Consider the following 21,160-nt stretch of genomic DNA (forward strand, 5'->3'; position numbering starts at 1 on the left):
TCGTCGATACTGAGCCTCTTGTCTGCTTACGTGCGGTTAAACGAGAAGTTCTCGTCGATACTGTGCCTCTTGTATACTTACGTGGGATTTAAGAAGTTCTCGCCGATACTGCGCTTCTTGTGCACTTACGTGCGGTTAAACGAGAAGTTCTCGTCGATACTGAGCCTCTTGTGTACTTATGTGGGATTTAAGAAGTTCTCGTCGATACTGAGTCTCTTGTGTACTTACGTGCAGTTAAACGAGAAGTTCTCGTCGATACTGCGGCTCTTGTGTACTTACGTGCAGTTAAACGAGAAGTTCTCGTCGATACTGCCCTTCTTGTGTACTTACGTGCAGTTAAGCGAGAAGTTCTCGTCGATACTGAGCCTCCTGTGTACTTACGTGGGATTTAAGGGGTTTCAATCGGTACCCAAACTTAAACGGAAATGTGTAGACTGAGTTTTCTGGTTCCGAGTCCTCGTACACTGGAGCAGGAGGTATCGGCGGAAATGGGACCTCATATCTAGGTGTAGGTGTGGGAGGCCTGATGGGTAACATCCTAGTGCCGGAGTATACCCTTATGGGACTTGCAGTCGTGCAGACCAGGATCACAGCCACAATAAGATACACCTGCAACAATTACATTTACGTTATGAGCAAACAGACCCTATATAATATTACGTGATCAATTATCACAGCGAATCGTAACATAAAACACTAAATAATACCTCTCAAAATTATCGTGGCAGTGCTCAACACGTAAGACTGAAGCTAATAATTTTACAGACCTGTACGAGCGCACGCCTCTTTCCACCAAATACTGAGCTCGCTTAAATTGTTATAATAAGTAATCTTTAAATTGAATAAGTATTTAAACAAGGAGACTTCTCATTCATGAGACGTGCAGTGACAAACTATTTAGTCTAGAGGTTATCTAGGGTACGTCTAAGAGAATACTGAACAGTAACTTCCAGTAATGCACGATTTGGGTCTTCCCTCAAATTCATGACTCACCAGTTATATACAAAATTATCCTTAGCCCTTACTGGTCTTCACTCATGGCAGTGTGCATAATAACGTTAATAATTTCGCTAGCTGATATGTCGCACCGCCGAACACAGTGGCCGCGCTGTCTAAGGCATGAACTGTCTTCGTTCGCTCGAACACTGGGGTCGTGGGTTAGAATTCACTTGAAGGTATGGATGTGTGCGTATATTCTATGTTTGTTCTGTCTTGCATGCAGGTAGCGGTCTTGCGACTGGCTGATCCCCCGTCCACGGAGTCCTACTGACTGTGTAAAGGATAAAGGAACTAAAAAAAAGCGGCCAACGTTCAACAGAGGGCTGTTGAGCCATTAATGGATAGATAGATAGATAGATAGATAGATAGATAGACAGACAGATGGGTAGGTGGGCAGGCAAGCAGATAGCACCAATTAGCAACTTCGCAAGTGAGTAACTCCGTCTCAGTGCGAAAAACCGCCACTTCTATACCACTACATTTTAATGTAATGTATGTAAGGGGTGGGCCATAATAACCGGCCCCCGCACTGTGACCTTCAATGATCTACTGTGCTTACATTTTAATTTAAGTAGACTGAATATTTGCTTATCTACTACTTCTACTTCATTACTGATACCATTCCTGCTACTACTACTACTGCTGCTTCTGTTAATGTTTCAATTCACTTCGATTAATTGTCAATTTATGCTCTTATTTAGAAACCGAAAGCAGAGTTGTACAGTATGCATGAGCAAGGAGAAGTAAAACAAAACATACACACAAAAATAAAAGAAAGAACAAAGCAACTTTACTCATGTAGAGAGTGACCATCAGTCACACTATCCCACATGCGATGAGTAAAGAAATACGTGTATAGCCGTCTTCAATGCAATTAATATTTAATAAATAAGAACGTGCCATTATAAAAGTGATTAAGAGAAACAGCTTTGTTTTGCAAGTATGCAGACGTTGCCAGAAACAACATTATAGCCACTGAAGAGCTCCTTGCAGGAGGGAAATTCCTGAAATTTGGCACTGAACATATTTGTATTTATAGGAACGTCTCTAATGTACATGCAGGACCTCGAGAATCAGTAGTTTCCGGAAGACTTGAACAAGGAACAGCAGTTTTAACTATTCTAAAGCATAAATATGTTGGTCACGGTAGCCAAGCGGTCTAAGGCGTGCACTGTCCTCACTCGCTCGGAAGCCGGGATCGTGGGTTCGAATCCCACTCAGGGCATGGATGTTTGTGTGCGTTTTTCTGTGTTTGTGTACAGATAGAGGCCTTGCGACGACCTGATCACCCGCCCAAGGAGTCCTACCGAATGTCTAAGATCTAAAAAAACCGAAGTGAACGGAGAAGTTCATGGAGGTAGGCCTAGGCCCAGTGGGGCTGTGGTCATCATCATCATCAGTAATCTGTCAAGACGACNGAAAAAAAAAAGCATAAATATAATGAACCCTGGACAAAGACACGAGCTGCAAACTAATTCTGGATTCCTTCCAGTTCGTTAGCACCAGTCAATATAAAGGAATTCCGAGCAACAGAGGCCTATTTAAGTTTCAAATCTAAAAAGTAAACTTTAAGTAAAAGTAAAGTAAAGCTATCCTTGTAGCAGGCCGTGGAGGCCCATAGGGTTGTGAGATGTTGAGGTTCCCAAATTTCCAAGACAATTGGCTCATAAATGGCAGCAAGTTTGTAAGCCCTAAGCGTCGGCCGCCCTTTACCGCCAAGAATATTCCAAGAATACTCCTGGTGCTCATTTCTGTTAGAGGTTGAGTCGACCCCAGGGCCATAGTGAGGCTGGACGGATTAGGTCAATTGAAAAAATCCAGTGATCCCATCGGGACTTGAACCCGCAACCTTCCGGCTCGTAGCATAATGTCTCAACCAACTACGTTACCGCGTGCCCCGAGCTTTAACTCTAACTAGGATAAAATATAATTCATAATATTTTGGCGTGCCACCTAAAAGCCGATATAACTGAGTCAGAGCTGGCGTCCATTGCTAGACAACGACTCGGTAGTCACTTCCTTCATCGTTGTCCGAGTGACAAACACGTTCACGCGAAAACTCACATATAAGAGCCCGTTAGCACGGAACTGAAAACCAGAACTAGTGCAGTTTCCGCGGTAACGAATACATTAACTACCGCTGCATCGAAAAGGCGAAACGGAACCCATGAACAAGGTGTTGAATATAACAGAAGAAAGGCGAAGGGAGCAGAGCTGAGAGCAGAAGGAACCAACAGAGCTAAGAACCAAGGAAGAAGCAACAAAGATATGCCAACAAGAATAGCAGTTCAATACAGAAGAACGTGTGAAGACAAAATTCGAGAGACGACAGACTCGTCAGGTTGCATCGTGCGGAAGTCGCTGATTTTGAGCAATTGTAATTGTGAACAACTTGTCCAATAAATCGCATCATCTAATCCAGAGCTCATCAACTTCTTGTCCCGTTACCAGGACACGTGACAATAACATTCTAGGGATGAGTATAATAACAATAATTCAATTCTTTATTATTAATGTGCCGAGTCAACAGCCGCAAGGCCAATTACAGACACAGCACAGAGCAGATGAATGAATTACATTATAGACAAACTTATTAAAAGTCAAATACAAATTACAGGTAAGTACTTGGAAGAAATAATAATGAATAAAAGTAAGAGTAAACAAATAAATAAGTGATAATTATAACAGTAATAATAATTTCATTATCATTAAACTAAGTGTTATTACGAATTGAGGAATGAAACATAAATATTTAATTAAGAAATGAATAGCATAGATTTTCAGAGGATAATAATAATAATAATAATTCGTTCCTTTATTCAAGTTATTTATTTGCTGACAGCGATTGGTCTGTAACACGTAAACACTGAAAGTACACGTATNGCATAACAGAAGCTAGACTAAAGCTAGAACTAGAACTAGACCAAAACTTAACACTAGGCGATAAAACAATATATGTAACACGATAATGACTTAATTCAGTTGGATTAAGCAAGGAAAATGTAACCTCAACGGAGACGTTATGTTAATTTGAAACGTCCAGAGATCTGCAGATGTTGTATGCAGCTGTGACGCACCTTGTTGAAGGACTAAGTATTGAAATATTACTGACTTTCAAGGTGAAAGAGGCTCTAATTTACTTAGTGCGTGAGCGGAGACCAACAATAGCCATAACAGAACAAGAGTAAAGTTTGTTCTAGAAAACTTAAATAAGAAATAAAGAGCAAGGTTTTTTTTTGCCTGGAATAAAAAGCGTTTTAAAATGTAAATTATTTGACATTGATTCATAATTACAAAAGGAATTGGGTTAAACAAATTGATTATAGCATAAATTTGCAAATTTTTTTTATGTTTTCCACCTTATTAGAATCTGCTAAAGTAAGTTTATTCCTGACAACAGACACGTGCTCCAGCTTTGGAAGAATTAAGATAATATAAAAAAATTTAGACTATCTGGAGAAGCAAAAATATAAATAATGAAACAAATTAAGTAGGTGGCCATGTGAATTGAATTTCCTTGAGTTTATTGCAGTAATAACTGCGAAGTGGCGCGCCATTAATCCAGTCATAGTTAAGTACATTAATATCGCGTATTAATTACTCGATACTGATATGCATTTAAATTCAAAAAGTTTAAGTAATTGTCACTAATTGTGACACTACAATCAGGAGGAAAATAATGATTTCTTATTAGTAGACTGAAATTGTCACTGAGAGCAATTTAAAACCATACATATTCTTCACCATTTTCAAGGCCATGCCTCCGCATGACACCTTGAAATAAACTTGAAACTCCACCTCCACGACTTGTGTGCGAATTTAAATAGTCTCAGCTAGTGCGAAATACAGAATAAGATGCCAGGTCTTTTCGTTTATCCAGGTTTCAGTAAGGCAGTAAATGTTGTGGTTAGAAGCGCAAACATTGTCCTTCAACCCACTACATTAGTCTCTAATTCCCCTGATATTTTGATAAGAAATACCGAAATCACTGGAGTTCGAAACCATTATTCAGATGGATCACTGACACCATCCCCCCGATTAGAACTACTGGGGAGAGCCGTGCCCCAGTGACGTGTTTACATGAGGATTACACTTGATCAGGGGCCAGTTTACCGTAAAAAGGAGCAATGAGACACACCGTAAGCCAAACACTAGTGATATTGACGAATGAAGACTTATCTTCAGTTTCCGAGACATGAAAGGAGGTGATGCAGAGACATTTCTTTGAGCTTAATTTCTGTTCGGAAATCACTTAATAACGTCAGCAGTGACTTTATGACTAAAACTTGAAAGGAAAAGAGCCTTTAATGTTTCCTTCTTTGAAATAATTGGCAGAAGAGCAGAGTTCCGCACACCATAAGAAGCTACTGACGTTGTGTAACAGTATATGTCACAGGGGCAGCAGTGGCTGTTTTCTTTCTGAAGGCGATAGTTTGAAACCACTGGCCTTCCTATACAGAAGAAACCTTAGACGAAGGCTCAACTGAGGCGCTGCCCAAGGTAAATCCTCATTCAGCAGATTCTTTTGAAGGTGAAGCAATATGTGAAGACTCAGAAATTGCAGCTGTAGCATAGTTCCTGACAGGATTCCGACTTGGGACCGCTTTAGTTGAGTCAGCGATTTCCATGTCTGCCTGTAGAACGACCTTGGTGAACAACGATCCTTGAGGTTGATCATATTTTTCATATGATTTACTAATTTACGATTTAATTGAGACATTGTCGCTTTTAAGAACTGCGATATCCTCACTTGTTTATATACACCGTCCAGCAGGATTTCTACGAGACTTTCTGTCTCCAGCTGGACACTAAGTATCTTGTATTTGTTGCTATCGAACACTGGAGGCAAATCTAATGTTCTCTCAGGTCAAACAACTTTCTTGGGAAGAACTGATGTCGACGAGGAATATGGTCTCGCCGGCATGTAGTCACTCCTTGCGATCGCAAGGTTTCAACGGAGACAGCAGACCCCAGAATTCGTGAAGTTGGTGTATTCAGTCTCACTAAACTGGAGACAGCCTAGGTGAAAGCGGGAGGCACTGGGTCCACACCACATAAGAAATTTTTGTTTGCTATAAAAGGTCTTTGCACGCATCAAGCAAACATCCTTCATGTAGTCATCGTAGGCGCCGAGCACACAACTGACAACACTAGGCTGAAGCCACTTCAGCGGAGCAAAAGTGGAGCACAGCACAAACACGTCCGCACACAAAAAGAGCTAAAGCTATGAATAAGAAGAATTATAATAAAAATAATTAACTTTATAACAGCTCAACAATCCGAAGGCCGTTATTAATATAATCGCAAGTAAAGGGACATAAAAAAGACATAAATAAACAAAAAATCGAAGCAACATGTACCTGGGCCAGTTTTTCATGGAACCAAGCGACTACCATGACCCCCCCATAAAAAAGTCACATGTTTTGTTTTAAGTGGTGGATTAATAAAAAGCTAATCAAAAGGGGAAACAATAGATCATTTAAGGTGGCAGTGCAAGGACTGGATAACTGTGGTCCACCCCTTATGCATTCATTAATTCATTCATTCATTCAAACAACATGTGCCATTTAGTCAATAACGACCCAATTGGTGTCGCATGGACAAACATCACACAATAAGAAGATAAAAAATAACGTACACTAACACTGAGCAAAGGAATATTTTAATAATTATTAATTAAGGGTACAGGTTATAAAATATATTAAAGAGACAGAGATTTTGACCCAAATAAATCAGCATCCCTACAAACAACATGAACAGCCGAAGCGCATCCAGCGGAAGGACAATTCTTAATAGAAGAGCAGACAAGGGACACGGAAAACTCTCTCATATACCGAGCAGGAACTTGAAGACCAACACAAAGCAAAAAGCAAAAAAGTAAGAAACAGTTCGTCAATGTGATGCATACTCTTTTGCAAGATGTTCAATTTTAATTGATCTAAAGCAGGAGAACAGCTGTAATCGAAGTGAGGGAACAAGCAATTAAATCAGAGGGATGGAATATTCTTCTGAGTGCTTCCCGGTTTGTTTCCGTATCTGTAGATGTAATAGATTTCCATACTGCAAATGCGTATTCGCCGGTCACGGTAGCCGAGCGGTATAAGGCATGTACTGTCTTCGCTCGCTTGGAAGCCGGGATCGTGGGTTCGAATCCAACTCAGAGTATGGATGTTTGTGTGCGTTTTTCTGTGTTTGTGTACAGGTAGAGGCCTTGCGACGAGCTGATCACCCGCCCAAGGAGTCCTACCGTATGTCTTAAGGTTTAGTAAAACCGAACCGAAAAAGAGAGTTTCATGGAGGTAGGCCTAGTTCCTAATGAGGGTTGTAACGCCAATGAAAAAAAAGATGTAATAGATTTCCATACTACAAATGCGTATTCAACTTTAGACCTAATTAACGTAATGTATAACATGAACATACATTCGGAGGATGAGAAGTTGAATAGTAATAATAATTGAATTAAGTTCAATTCAGTTCAATTCAATTCAATTTAGTTCGTTTTTATCTGCTTGCTAGCTCAACAGCCAAAGGGCAAATTACAGAGTGAGCCCGAGTGAAAGAATGAAACAAACACACACAAAGCTCAAAAGCGGGTAATTTTAAGACCTGTGTAATGATAATAAATTAGTAACACTGACAAGAGGAAGGGGCCAGAGTTCAAGCGGTTAGTCGCTGGTTTCCCACCGGGGCGGCCAGGGTTCGATCCCGGGTCAAGTGGGATTTGTGGTGGACAAGGGTGGCGCTGGAGCGGGTTTCCTCCGAGTACTTCGGTTTCCCCTGCCAATCTTCATTCCATCAAATTCTCCATCATCATAATCACACGGGGCAGGCTACAGTAGTCCAATCAGTGGCCGCCGTGACGAGTGGACCCAGATGGACTCCACCCTCCTACTAAGCGGATTAAAAAAGTGACAAAGATCAAAATTATGTTAGTAATAATAATAATAGAAATAATAAAGTCATTAACTCAAACCAGATTTATCTTTAATTAGTGAGAGAAGTAAAATATATGTGTTTACGATGAATTAATACGTAGAAGAGGCGTGGCTAAAAGGAAATATGACAGCGGGAGATAATTCAAGCTTTAAACACAACAATGGCGGTGCAGTAACATAAAGCATTCTGAATTGAGCTGTGCTAAATATTTCCGAATTGTATTTGTTTCTACATCTCCATTGAAGTAGTTTTGGTTAGGTGCGTCTCTGAACTCTGCCTCATTTTCGAAGGACGTATTAAAATAATCTGTGGGCTCTAAGTCCATGATGAACCTTGTTTTCTTTACAGCTTCTTAATCATACAGACAGTCGGTAGGACTCCTTAGGCGGGGATTAGCCAATTCAACGCCGGTACTTTCTCTATACAAGACAACACACGCAGAAAAACTCATGCAAACAACCATGGCCTGATTGGGATTAGAACCCAAAACCCCAGTGTTTGACGTTTATTCTGCTAATAAAACCTTGACACACGCTTGAATTTTTCGAAGTTTATTTATAGACCCATATCGGATTAGCGCTTAATATAGTTTTGGGGTTTTGATCGTATTTGATTTTCCCCCAACTAACACAATAGAAGTCTTATCAATTTTAATATTATCCTATCCGGCCCTTGGTATATCTAGTGACATCTTTTGAAGCGTTTTAACTGTAATTTTGGGCTTGCCTACAATTCTTACTTTCCCCGACTTATAATGTGAAGCAAATTAAATTATATTTGGAAGAAAATTAATGTTTTGTGAAACCACGACTAAAAATAATGAACGCTACATAGTAGAATAGGAAATATATTGTAGCGTGTTGCCTATGCGGCGCGACAAATAACTTTACCTAGGTCTCGGATTTAGCGAATATTTATTGAACGCTCACTTTTACACAATCATACACTTTACAGTGTCACAATTACTCCTTCTGCTATAGTCGCTTCTCGACTTCGTTCAACTATGCTCGACGGCAGAACTTCACTGTCTTGGACGATCGCTAGAATTCAAGTTTCTCGGCGAATGCCTTCAACCCATTATTTCGGAGTTTTTCGAACCTCTTAGCGAACACCATTCTCAGTGCTTCTAACAATTAGTTGTTACTCATCGAACCCTTTATTGTCACGGAAATTCTATACCGTGTCTCCTTTTCTTCGTTATTACTCAACGAAAATTCGTTGCTGCAATTTGTCGCCGTGGGAACTTCACAATTTCCACGTATTCTTTGTCGTGGACGTGAGCCTTCCGATCGTAGCGGTTGTCGCGGCGATGGGTGTAAGATAACACGTCACAATTATTATAATGGCTGTTAATAGAATTTCATATGCGCATGCCAAGAGAAGCAAGGTCATTATGAAGATAGCTGTCGGATGAGAGGCTGTACACGTGACCTACTGTGATTTTGCTGATCTTGGGTTGCAACTTTCTGCGATTTTCCATCTGCATCGAGTTTTGCCGTCGCTGATATTTGGTTTAATTACCTTTACGTTACTTAATTGTAATGTGCACAGGGAAACGTATCAGTGGTTTCAAGGGCAGAGCTGTAATAAAATCAACAATAGGTATTTATGCTATCATTGAGATGCCCGCCTCTATAACTTTTATATTCTAACGTGGATGGTTAGAGCGTTGCTAGGTAACGGACCGATAAATAGACGCGATACAAGTACGCAACAATACAACAACGAGGTAATGCAGCCCGCTTCTACGCAACGACTCTCTAAACAGATTTCCGCGCAGGCTCAATGACGTCACATTCCAAAATACTAGTTATCATGTGACTTGTTTTTGGTGTTATCGGTGCGACGCCTATGTAAGGGAGACCTGTTTAAGCTTAAGTCAGTGGAGAGTCCAGGAGGGTTCAGTAGTTGAGAGTACAAGGACGAGAATGGAGCATGAATTATGAAGATTGAGTTCAGATTGGGTCAGAGGAGTACGGGGTGATTCAACACAAGAAGACTTCATAGTGATTTGAAGCGATATTTCCTGTATTGAGATCCGTTGCTAGGAGACGACTACTGGAAACAGAAAATCCTAGAGCGCGTGTAACGGTGAACTGTAAATTGTGTAGATCAACAGTAGCGCTGTATTGACTGTAATTAGGAGAAGTTGTAACAGAAGTGCCAGTAAATCCAATCATCCGAACTAGAACCCGTCATTTTCGCCACGCGTACCTTCCTACACGCCCTCTCTTCGCTGAAGTTGGCACTAACTTCGCCTTCAAGTGGCGGTCGCTCGGTCGGTATCGTTCGCTTGCGGACTGAAGCCACGGAGTTTTTTTTAGTACCTCCCTACACCAGACAATATTTTATATCTAACATCGTGTTATATTTAAACGTGATTGATTTAGTCGAAGACAAGCAACGTAGGTCATATTAAACGTCAGCAGTACCTCGGATTCCTCACACCCCACTTTACCACAAGACCTTGTTCTTGCCAACTGCTGTTTTAAAAACTTCGGTGTCTTCGAGGAATGAAACCCCGCAGTTTGTTGAAGGATTGTTGTAAAATGAATAGGAAATAATTGCGTGAGGCTATCGTGTTGTGAGAAAACTAATGTTGTAATTGTATGCTTCTTAATACGTGCATGCGAAAGAAAGTATGCAAGAAGAACTGCAAGTAAGCGTGAGAGAGAAATGAAATGGCCTTGAATTGGTCTTTGGGCAAGAGCCGACATCGCTGTTGGCTGACGGCGTCAAGGAATCGACTGACCAATTTTCTTGCACTAGACCTGTTGACCCTGAACTTAGCGAAACCGTCCAGTCAGTGGCGGTAGCCCTCTATGTTGGCACCGATTTCATGTTCTCTATAAAGGAAAGATATCGTAACAGAAAGTAAAAACAAGAACAATGGGCCTAAGTGTGGGAATTCTGCATGAAATTTAAGTATATATATTTTATGATTACAGAGATTTAAGCTCTTGGTTTGTGTCGGTTATAAGCAATGGAATTTTTCTTTTCAGCATTTTGTGCGAGGGCCATAGATCTTGTATTGTTGGGACATCTTCACAATTGTTCTAACTGTATCTTTTAATGACACAAGTGCAAAGGACCGTTAAAGTTTATTGGAATATATTTCATATCGTGTCCTTATCATCACCTGTTTCATATTTTGCTTTATCCTATTCACACCTATACAACGTTCTCTCTTTTATCTGTTGAAGAAATGAATTAATGTATAGCTTTATCCTTCAGACGACTCAGTTTCGAAAATACAGCCGCCGCTTGTGAAAGTACTTGAAAATTAATCCTACTACAAAATGTAAGCCAATGACATGAAATAGAGAAGGAGGTACTGTAAAAAATACATAAAACAAGGACACATAGTCATTCATTGACTTGTACTCGTTTTACTGAACTCAGTCTCTGTTTAATGCGATTTAAGAACATACACATTTCTTAATTCAAGCCGTTTTAGATCTCACGTTAATATTACTACTCGATAAGCAACAATCAACTTCTGACTTTGCTTTGCTTAAATTCTCGCTTTATGATGACTACGAGGTCAGTATCAGGCGAACTTGCGGACGCGTTGCGTTAGAGACAACAGAAGGTATGCATACTCAGTTTCGCGAACCGTTTCTAGAAAGTCTGACATAGAGTGTTTATCCTGAATTGTTAATAAAGTTAACAAAACGTTGTACATGAACAACTTCCTGTAACCCTCTGGGTTAGCTTGCTCCGTGGACGCAACCCTTCTATTTTTATTTTTTCAATATTAAAAATTAGCACCTTTTTCATGCGTTCTTAATTTAGGTAAAACTTTCGAGGAAAACATTTACCGTGAAAGAGGAAACAGGATTGTGCGATATAAATATTATGTCTGGTGTCCAAAAACGTAAAAATCAGAATATAAAAAGTATAATTTTGCCTGTGGTTCTGTATGGGTATGAAACTTGGTCTCTGACATTAAGAGATGAACATAGACTGAGGGTGTTTGAGAACAGGGTGTAGAGGGGAATATTTGGAACCAAGAGAAATGAAGTGACGGGTGGTTGGAGAAAACTGCATAATGAAGAGCTTCATAACTTTCACTCTTCTCCAAGTATAATTAGAATGATCAAATCAAGGAGGATGTGGTGGGCAGAGCATGTAGCACAATTGGAGGAGGCGAGGAAATGCATATAGGATATTAATGGAAAAGCCAGACAGTTTTAATAAAGTAACACACGTATAACTAAGCAAATAACTTGTTTGTTGTAGACAGTTCCCTGAGTAGATGTGATTTACCCTTATTGTTTTACTAAGTTCATCATCCTGAATGTTGGTCAACTGAACTTTACGCCGTGCTTGTCTTTATCATCGTAACATAAACAATCCTTAATATTGACTGCAGCATAGTACACCCATCCATAGAAGTTCCAATAATCGTCTTTTTCATAAATTTTTCAAACCTTAACTTTATGTTCTTATCTTGTAGGGCCTATTTGTGTTATATAATTCGACGTACCCAACTTCTTGATTAAGCCTGATCAGCTCAATAGAGCAATATTGAGAACAAATCCATGATCCTAATTATATATTTCTGTATTCTGTTCTCTGGCTTCAACTTTCCCTTAAACCTGACAGTTTAACCGTCAAAGAGCAACAGTAATATTATGTACAAATAACTGCGCTGGAACACCCTCTTATCCATCGAATCTAGCCCGCAATGGTTTTTTTCTGTACCTGAAGTTAAAGGAGATATTAAAAGGAAGACATTTTGATGACATTGATGACATCAGGAGTATAACACGTCGTCAGGTTTGAAGGCCATTCGACAAAACCAGTTCCTAAATCGTTTTGAAGGGTGGACTAGGCGCTGGCATCGGTGCATAGCTTCTCAAGGGGAGTGCTTTGAAGGCGACTATTGTGATATTCAGCAAGGAGCTATGTAGCAATTTTACCGCGATGAGTTCGCTAACTTTGTCAGACCACGTATATCTGGTTTAACATTAGAAAATTATTTATTTTGGCCACATTCTATATTTATGAGTTTCGTGTTATTTTCAGAACAAAACCTCGATAATTTTTCTATGGAAGAGTGATCATCTGGTCTTTAAACTGAATCTCAGTGTGCTTTCTGAGAGGTGGACTTCTTGTTATAAATACAATGTAGATTAATTTAAAATATTAGCTTCCAGGTCTTATTCGAATCCGCAACTCTACGAATGAATTCATAAAAATATCTTCCATTATGTCGAAACGAAATGTAGTTACCCAAGACAAATACAATGAACAGCAACCGTACATTAAGGAATTTGTCTGGCCAAGAAAGCTACAACAATGAAGATTACTCTCTTCCGGAATGTGTTGCCGTGTAGTTTGCTAGAAAGGTACAAACGTTTCAGAGAACCAATCATATAAATATACGACAAGATCGACAGTAAAATGACAAAGTTGCATTCACAGGAAAATAAGATACTTTTAACTTCGAAGGAGCCTTGCTACCGTTACCATGTTAGCCTTCCCGTCTCCTTATTTCGCCATATAAATATCAGCTGTGATAATTAAAAATAATAAATTATTTCGATCATAGAATTTCAGTGCTTCAGAGATTAGAAGCAATTAATTTTCTAGACAGCTCCCAAGATAATATTGTTCACAGTATTTCATGCACAATATATATCCGCCACTGTCAGGGCACACTGCGAGGCAAACTGGTCCTCCAACTGGAATGACGTTGAGAATTCCAGTTTCGGAACTTGGCTTGCTTGGCAAGAATAAACAGTCTGCAAAAGTTGTAACCAGGATCACGGCCGGACATTGCTGGAACAAGGAGCGAGACAAGGTAACAGGAAATTCGGTAATTGCCTGCAGTCTTGTAGATCACATCCGCACATTCTTGTACTCGTGACTTAGTGACGTAATTATTATCAACCATGGGCACAGAATTTTACACCAGCAATCAGCAGCTTTCAATCTAATTGCATGTTCTTTTCTATATTTATTTGGAAATGTTACTCCTACTGCTCGATACAACAAGTAGGTCTGAGAAGGTCTACTCGTCTACTTTCCTTTGATAGGAAACGGTCGCTTAGAAAAGGACGCCGCCACCAGTTCTATGCCACGGGAATCCTCTACTACGTAGAGCCAGAAATAAACAGAGCTCTTGTCATAAACGTTGGCATCATTACTAGAAAATCTTATTCGCTACTATAATTCTTCCACAGTCTATTAATCAGAGGTTGAAGAAGAAAGGTTTGGATCCGTAACTTTTTTTAAAATTATTCTTTGATTATTATTATAAATATAAATATTGAGAGAAAATTTAGACACAGTGGCAATAATATAAGTTTCGCGACCGTGCAGAATTCTGGAGTACGAGGCAACAGAACAAAGGGTAGTGTTCCGAACAGGCTAAAAATTGTTCTGCTGCTGTTTTATAAAATATTAGGCTCAAGTTTTGGTACCCATATGAGAGACGAGAAGTGTGTACAGAAGCCATTTCAGGAAACTCTAATATAAGAGACGACTTGGGAGACCTGGATATAAAGGGTAGGATATTATTAATATGGATCTTCAACAAATGAAACATAAGGTGTGTTGACCGAATTTATTCTAGGGACCAACAATAGGAACTTGTCAGTACGGTAGTGACCTTCCAGCTTTTATAGAAGTGTTTTAATTTCTTGACCAGTTGATCGACTATAAGTTTATCAACGAGGGCTGTGCTCCGTGGACATTATAGCATAACATTTTCTGTAATTAGTTTCCTGGCCGTGTGCAATGGGTGCCCATCCTCAGGCTTCGGATTTTGACCCAGTTCGTAACAGTTTAACAGATGCTTGTACAACTGCTTGGTGTACGCCAAAGGCAGAAGTCCCACCCACATAGACACAATCCTTCAGGCAACCTCACACCGCATATTTTTTTTTATGAGATGGGTCATTACCACGTCAATGAATAACGCAGGAGTCAAACCAGGCCGCTGAACATGCCAAGTGCATTCTCCGAAGAAGAAAATGGATATTCCATCCAGAGCATAAACAGAACAACCAAGGCCACTTGCGCCAACAAAGCAACAAGACAGTCCACACAACATACATACATTTCACCCAAGGCAGCGGTGACCGAATCTTCAGGCTACTAGTGAAAGAAGGCATTCAAAAGTTCAGAAATCATTCAAGAAAATGGCGTCAGGCTTCAGGTCCCTCAAGGGGAAGCAACGAAGGCTAAACAATTCGGAGTATAGAAGATACGAATCTGCGAAAAGGATCGTGCATATTCGTCAGAGCTTCTGAACAGATGAGCGATATCAGACTGGAGAGTTAGAGGGCAGAAATAGCTTAACACTCCACAGAGAAACCACTGAATTTGTTTCGGCACAACAGAGGCCATAGCCAACGTTCAGACCTGCCATCAGGCAAGCTTTCGAAATAACACAATGCCCGCCAACTTTGACCACAAAGAAAGGTACAGATTAAGTAAATCCTGGCTTCAACACTTCCCTTCAAATCCACCGCTGAGCAACCTTCATCAAACAAACACTGAAATCTTCTTCCTATCCACTTTGGGGGGGGGGGAGAGAATAAAAAGACTTTTCATCACATGTTGTTCTGAACACAGTGTCGATGAAACGTATTTCTTCGTCTCTTTCTTTTAACCATGTCATGATTGAAACATTTGTCGTCGCCTCTTCTCAAGCTCACCTGAACTCCAAACAACTTTTCATCACCTCTTTTCATTAACCAACTTACGGTCTGTATTGGTTATCCTGTCTTTATTTCACAACCCTTCACCTCCGAAACATTGCCTAATGAAAGAACGATATAAGAATTGCTAAAAGCCTCAAATAATTCACTTGAGGATGGCAACTGAAATTTTTGCCGAAACGCTGGAAAACCTCGGTCATTCTAAACAACATATATCCGCAAACCGATGCCGCACAATATGCTTCAGCCACTCGAAACGTGAGAAGTAGGAAAAAGCATATAATTTATAAGAAAAATGGAGTTTTCCGTTGACTTTTCAACGCGAATTACATCAAAGTATTTGGATAAGAATGTTTTATAGATTTATTTAAAGGCGAATTTTCAATTTCCTGCTCTACATTGCTTCGAATAAACATTATTAGGAAGAAGATTACAATAAACCGAAGCGACATTCATCCGGAAACTGATGAGAATTGACAAGTAAATGCTCTTGTAGGAGAGTGGAACCCTGTGCGAGCCGAATCAGCCAGGAAAGAAGCAATGTCTTTTGAAATGTGTAAATGCTATAGAATTAATATCGTAACCAACCAGGTAGACCAATAGTAACAACGTTATAATCTAAGAGTCAATGTTACTCAATTCCTAGGTTATTTAACGATTATTTCAAATGCAGAATTTGCCTAGCATGGAATTACAACTGAGAATGATCATGCATGTTTATAGCTGAGTACCTGGAAGGAGGTGAAGGGCCGGGATAGCTCAGTCTGTATAGAGACTGGCTACGGGCTGGACTACCGAGGAATCGGAGTTCGAGTACAGGTAGAATCAAGAGATTTCTCTTCTCCACGATGTTCAGACCGGCTCTGGAGTACACCCAACCTCCTATCTAATGAAGGTTAAAGCGGCAGAGGCGTGAAGCTGACTACTCACCTACGGCTAGTGCTGATATCAAGAAAATATGGATCTATACATCCACTCCCGCATACGCCTTCATGAAGTAGTACTTACTTAGTTAAGCACAGAGAGAACATTACTTACTTTTACTTTTATATGGAAGGAGGCGTTTGAGAGCTCTTTGAGAATGCTAGTGCAACATTCTCCCTGAGACATTGACAAAAATTACGAGGAAACTGAGTATTTACAAATTTTAACCCTGCCGACATTCGAACTTCTTTCTTCCCTAATGTAAGTCTAATGTGTTAACATCACACACACACACACACACACACACATATATATATATATATATATATACGTTGTATAATTCGAAATTCTTTCTTCCCGAATGTAAGTCTAATGTGTTAACATCTCACACACACACACACACACACACACATATATATATATGTTGTATATATATCTGCTCGGTAAGGGTCGTTATTCAACTGGTATGATGCCATAATCGTGACCATCGCCACAAAATCCCACCGTTGTATCCCATTTACATCATTTTAATTCAGGTTACGTCACCCTAACCTATATCCCTAAGGTACATTTGAATAATTTTTGCAAGATTTCATTTCGTAACTGATCTCATTGCGCAGAATACACCAACACCAATTTGCATAAATGTCTTATTCCCTCCTGACTCCATGGAAGAGAGCTTTTGTTGAGAAACTAAAGAAATTCTCCTCATTTAACGAAAACTGAGGATTCATTACCATGTTCACAAAAGCCATTGTTGCTGTGATTAGTGATACGACTCCAGTACACACCCTCATGTTTCAATATTATTTTCCTAGATTTAGTAGGCCTAGGTCTCGCAAATAGACCTTTTACTTCAGCGTTTCCTACCAAACTATCCATGCACCTCCCTTGCACAAGCAGATGATGGAAGGGTATATACAGAAAATCACACGAGCTTCACAATTCATGTCCAGCCTGGAGCGTCTCTGTGGTCACGTGTTGCATTTCACAGCTCGGCCGCAGAAAGGGCAAGTCATATTTCCCAGAAGAAGAAGAACACGGGAATATAATGCTGTATGCGCTTTCAGCTTATTGGGTGCGAAAATTTCGGATACATTTCACTATCAGTAACACACATGTATAAATATTGCACAAAGTAGAGGACTCTTACCTGAAGTGTAAATAATTTAGATGATTGATTACACGTATGATTTAGGTAAGTTGTAGGTTGCTTAATGCAGCTAAACCATCTGCTGACGCTGTGGGCAACCTACAAAAGCGTGATGGTGGGTTTGTATAGAAGGAATACGCCTACAAGCTGGAGAAAATTATTTCAGCTCTCAGCACCTCTCATGTTGACCTGTAATCTTCTAATACATTTTGTAACAAGAGCATGATACAATTTACAAATTTAAACCGCGTTTACTATTAAATATTTCTTTCGTAATGTATATAGCTTAGAGCAAAAATTTCATTTTACGAAAAATAGAAACTATAATGTCACACTAGAAGAGGGAAATAAAATAAGTAAGTAAAAACTATATTAAATAAATCTATATTAATATAACTGAAGAACTAATTTTCTTAAATTCTGTTATCCAGAAAACCGAAACGGTTTTGAATATTGAATTTATAATATATTTTTTTAAGACCCGTGATATTAATAACTAGTTTAAAATTCTTTTGATGCCAAGAAATATTCAAATATTACATCTAGTGAGAGAATGTTGAGATATATTTTGGATAATACGTAATTATTTTCAATAAAATTTCATAAAATTAATATCTCACGAATTACCAACATACTCCTTCCATAATCACTTTAACTATACTGATAATTCTTAGTATTACACGTAAATATTTATAAAGCTTCAGGTTGCACAATTGTGACGCTGGTAATTTTCAGAACTGTAAGGAGTTAATTACCTTATAGTTGCTGCTCATATTTGCTTCTGCTCCGGCACAGTGTCTATTGCAAAATATAGTTGCCAATAATAATGCACTGAGAGGAACGTACGTCACCGCATTGGTGACAACGAGAAATGAAACAACACTGTCCACACATGCACACACGCGGCCACCACTACCGCTCTGTCCGCTGTCTGGATCACTGCTTCTTCTTCCACTCTCCTATCGGGCGTAAACAGCTTCCAGTCTCGCAGGAACTTATGTTATCCTTGAAGGCACTCGCCAGTCCGTGCACTGTAAAGCCTTTGTATATTAAAATGCCTATATATATACCTGACTTCTCTTTATCATTAGCCTTGTAATTGTGTCTTTGCAATGCCAATGCCCATTTATATGTAATTTAACTATATAATTGTTTATGATGCTTGGGGGGGGGGTAAATAAGGGGGTAATGTTGTTATTATTATACACCTTCACTCTAAGCTGTAAGGAAAATTAGCAAGCAATTTTTTATGCTACATGTCTCGCCCAAAATCAATTTTTTTTTCTGTTGGAATATAGCTTGACTGTCGAATACAAAACTGTACCAGAGAGATACGTAAACAAGTTACGACGTAATCTGTTGAAATTTATGTGATCACATGATATATAATTAAAATAAATTTAAGATGCATTAAACATAAGGAAATTCCTTTACATAGAACATGTGTTTAGCTGCAATATTAACCTTAATTCCTTCAAATACTTGATATTATTCATGTCAGTGTACGCCAGTTTCACATTAGTATTAATTCCAGTCATTGAAATTCACTTTTATAATTACAAAAGCGTTAAATATTTGTCAAATGCAGTGAAGCAGAAAAACCTAGTGTTTTTACTGTGTCAGATTATTAACAGAGTGCCGTGGTAAGCTTATGTAAGTGGTCGATAGGCAAGTAACTGCGAATTAGGTTGAATGTACAATTGATGCAGAATTATTTGTTACCTATCAGACTTTTGTATGAAGAACTCACAGAATCGCGTACCCACCCACTGACCTTTCTTTTATTTCAGCCTGACATCGCCTCGTTGTCCTGAGAGCGCTGAATGTGGCTTGTGACTGGCTTGACGGAAAGCTGAGCACACATTTATACAGCGCTTAGCAGACTGAACTGGGCTAGGACACTTGTTATAGAACATAACAGGAAAGCCAAGCAAATATTCCTAGTAAACAGATCGAATTGCAGCCTTTGTTTCTTAAAATTAAGGTCAACGTTGTGTGACCTTGAAACTAACATTTCATATATTCCCGTAGCTGATCATGTCAGGGATTTAGGAGAGAGGCCAACTGACATGTATTTTCAGGTTTTGTACGGAAGGACAGAATAAATGCACGCCAAATTGTAATACGTTCAGATGACCTCGATATCGTCTCCGTATAACCCTCAGACTGAAGCCTCGAGCACTATAATCAATATCAGTTATGCGTCATCAATCCAGTAAATGGTTTCAAATGCGTTCGGTTGAAATATTTGTTTATTATAACTGCAGGAAACAGAACGGTATGGAACTTTCAGCTCTACACAAACTGTCCTTTATAATGTCTTCAATGCGATTGGGAAGGACAAACTACTTGTGACTCAGCAAGAATCCGCTGCTCTCCCGTCCACAACCACCCACTTTTTTTTTTAATTAATTAGAGAAACAAGTGGATTTCTCTGAGAACGAAAGAAATTCCGAGCTCACGTCCTCTCTCGCACATCTGGCTTACATTTCGAAGAGGTGACGACGGGATGTAAGGGAGTGGGGAGGTAAACATGTTGCAACCTCATCACGTCTATTCTTCAAATTTAAGAACAAGAGAACTCACTGCTTGGTGTGGCAGCAAAGCTCTATACATACATTAAGGAGGTTCTCACTGGTTGGTGTGGCAGCAAAGCTCTATACAGGATGTTTCACGACTTTAGGGTATAACCGCAGGAGATGATTTCCTAGGTCTGTGTGACAAAAAATTCATATAAACATGTGTACGATTTTGGACGGTTACGGAGTTATGACCGTTTTAAACTCAGAATAGAAGGTAACGATTACTGACAATAAACGGAACAAAATAATAAACCAGCATAATACATGATACATTTAAAGTATGAATGTAAAGTTAACTTCGTGAAATTACCTTTAATTTGAATTGATTGGTGCTTAAAGCTGATTTTCGAAAATGCCAACGTCGGCCGCAACACAGGCTGCCATTCGGTTGTGAACCGCGCGGGTAGCACGTAGCGGCTTCAGCTGACTGTTTCTTATGTGGTCAGCGGCGTCCAGAATGCGACCGAGCAAAGCATCTAGCGTTGCCACCTTCACATTGTAAACCAGTTCTTTCATCCATCCCCACACACAATAATCCAGTGGGCTTAAGTCTGGAGACTTGGCTGGCAATTCTTTGCCTACTCGTACGTGGACTGCGATGTACCATACGAACAATGCCTTCTTCATTGACGCCTTCAATAACACCACTCTCGGCGGCAATACGAACGCCGGGAAGTCTACCGGTATCTCGCAATGCCTGGTAAATTCCAGTAAACACTCTCCGGTTCGGAAACCGTTGCTGATATTCAGCTACGGCAAGAACTGAGTTACCGTCACAAACCCCGTACACAAAACTCATATCTGCATACTCCTCAAATGAAAATGAAGATGGCATCGTGAACGTAACAGACGCACCGAGATGAGAACTGTTCTGAACACCAGTAGCCGCCACA

At 39.7% G+C, this 21,160-nt stretch overlaps 1 long non-coding RNA gene across 1 annotated transcript; it reads right to left on the bottom strand.

Annotated features, from left to right (window-relative positions):
- Nucleotides 1-362: 362 nt before the first annotated feature.
- Nucleotides 363-19,537, bottom strand: LOC111870025. Its single transcript, XR_002843784.2, has 3 exons — nt 19,460-19,537; nt 18,441-18,716; nt 363-609 (listed from the first exon to the last, which is right to left on the bottom strand). It is a non-coding gene; the product is annotated as an uncharacterized LOC111870025 (long non-coding RNA).
- Between the last annotated feature and the right edge of the window lie 1,623 nt (nt 19,538-21,160).

The sequence above is a fragment of the Cryptotermes secundus genome, unplaced genomic scaffold (assembly GCF_002891405.2).
Source record: "Cryptotermes secundus unplaced genomic scaffold, Csec_1.0 scaffold1064, whole genome shotgun sequence".
Classification (NCBI taxonomy): domain Eukaryota; kingdom Metazoa; phylum Arthropoda; class Insecta; order Blattodea; family Kalotermitidae; genus Cryptotermes; species Cryptotermes secundus.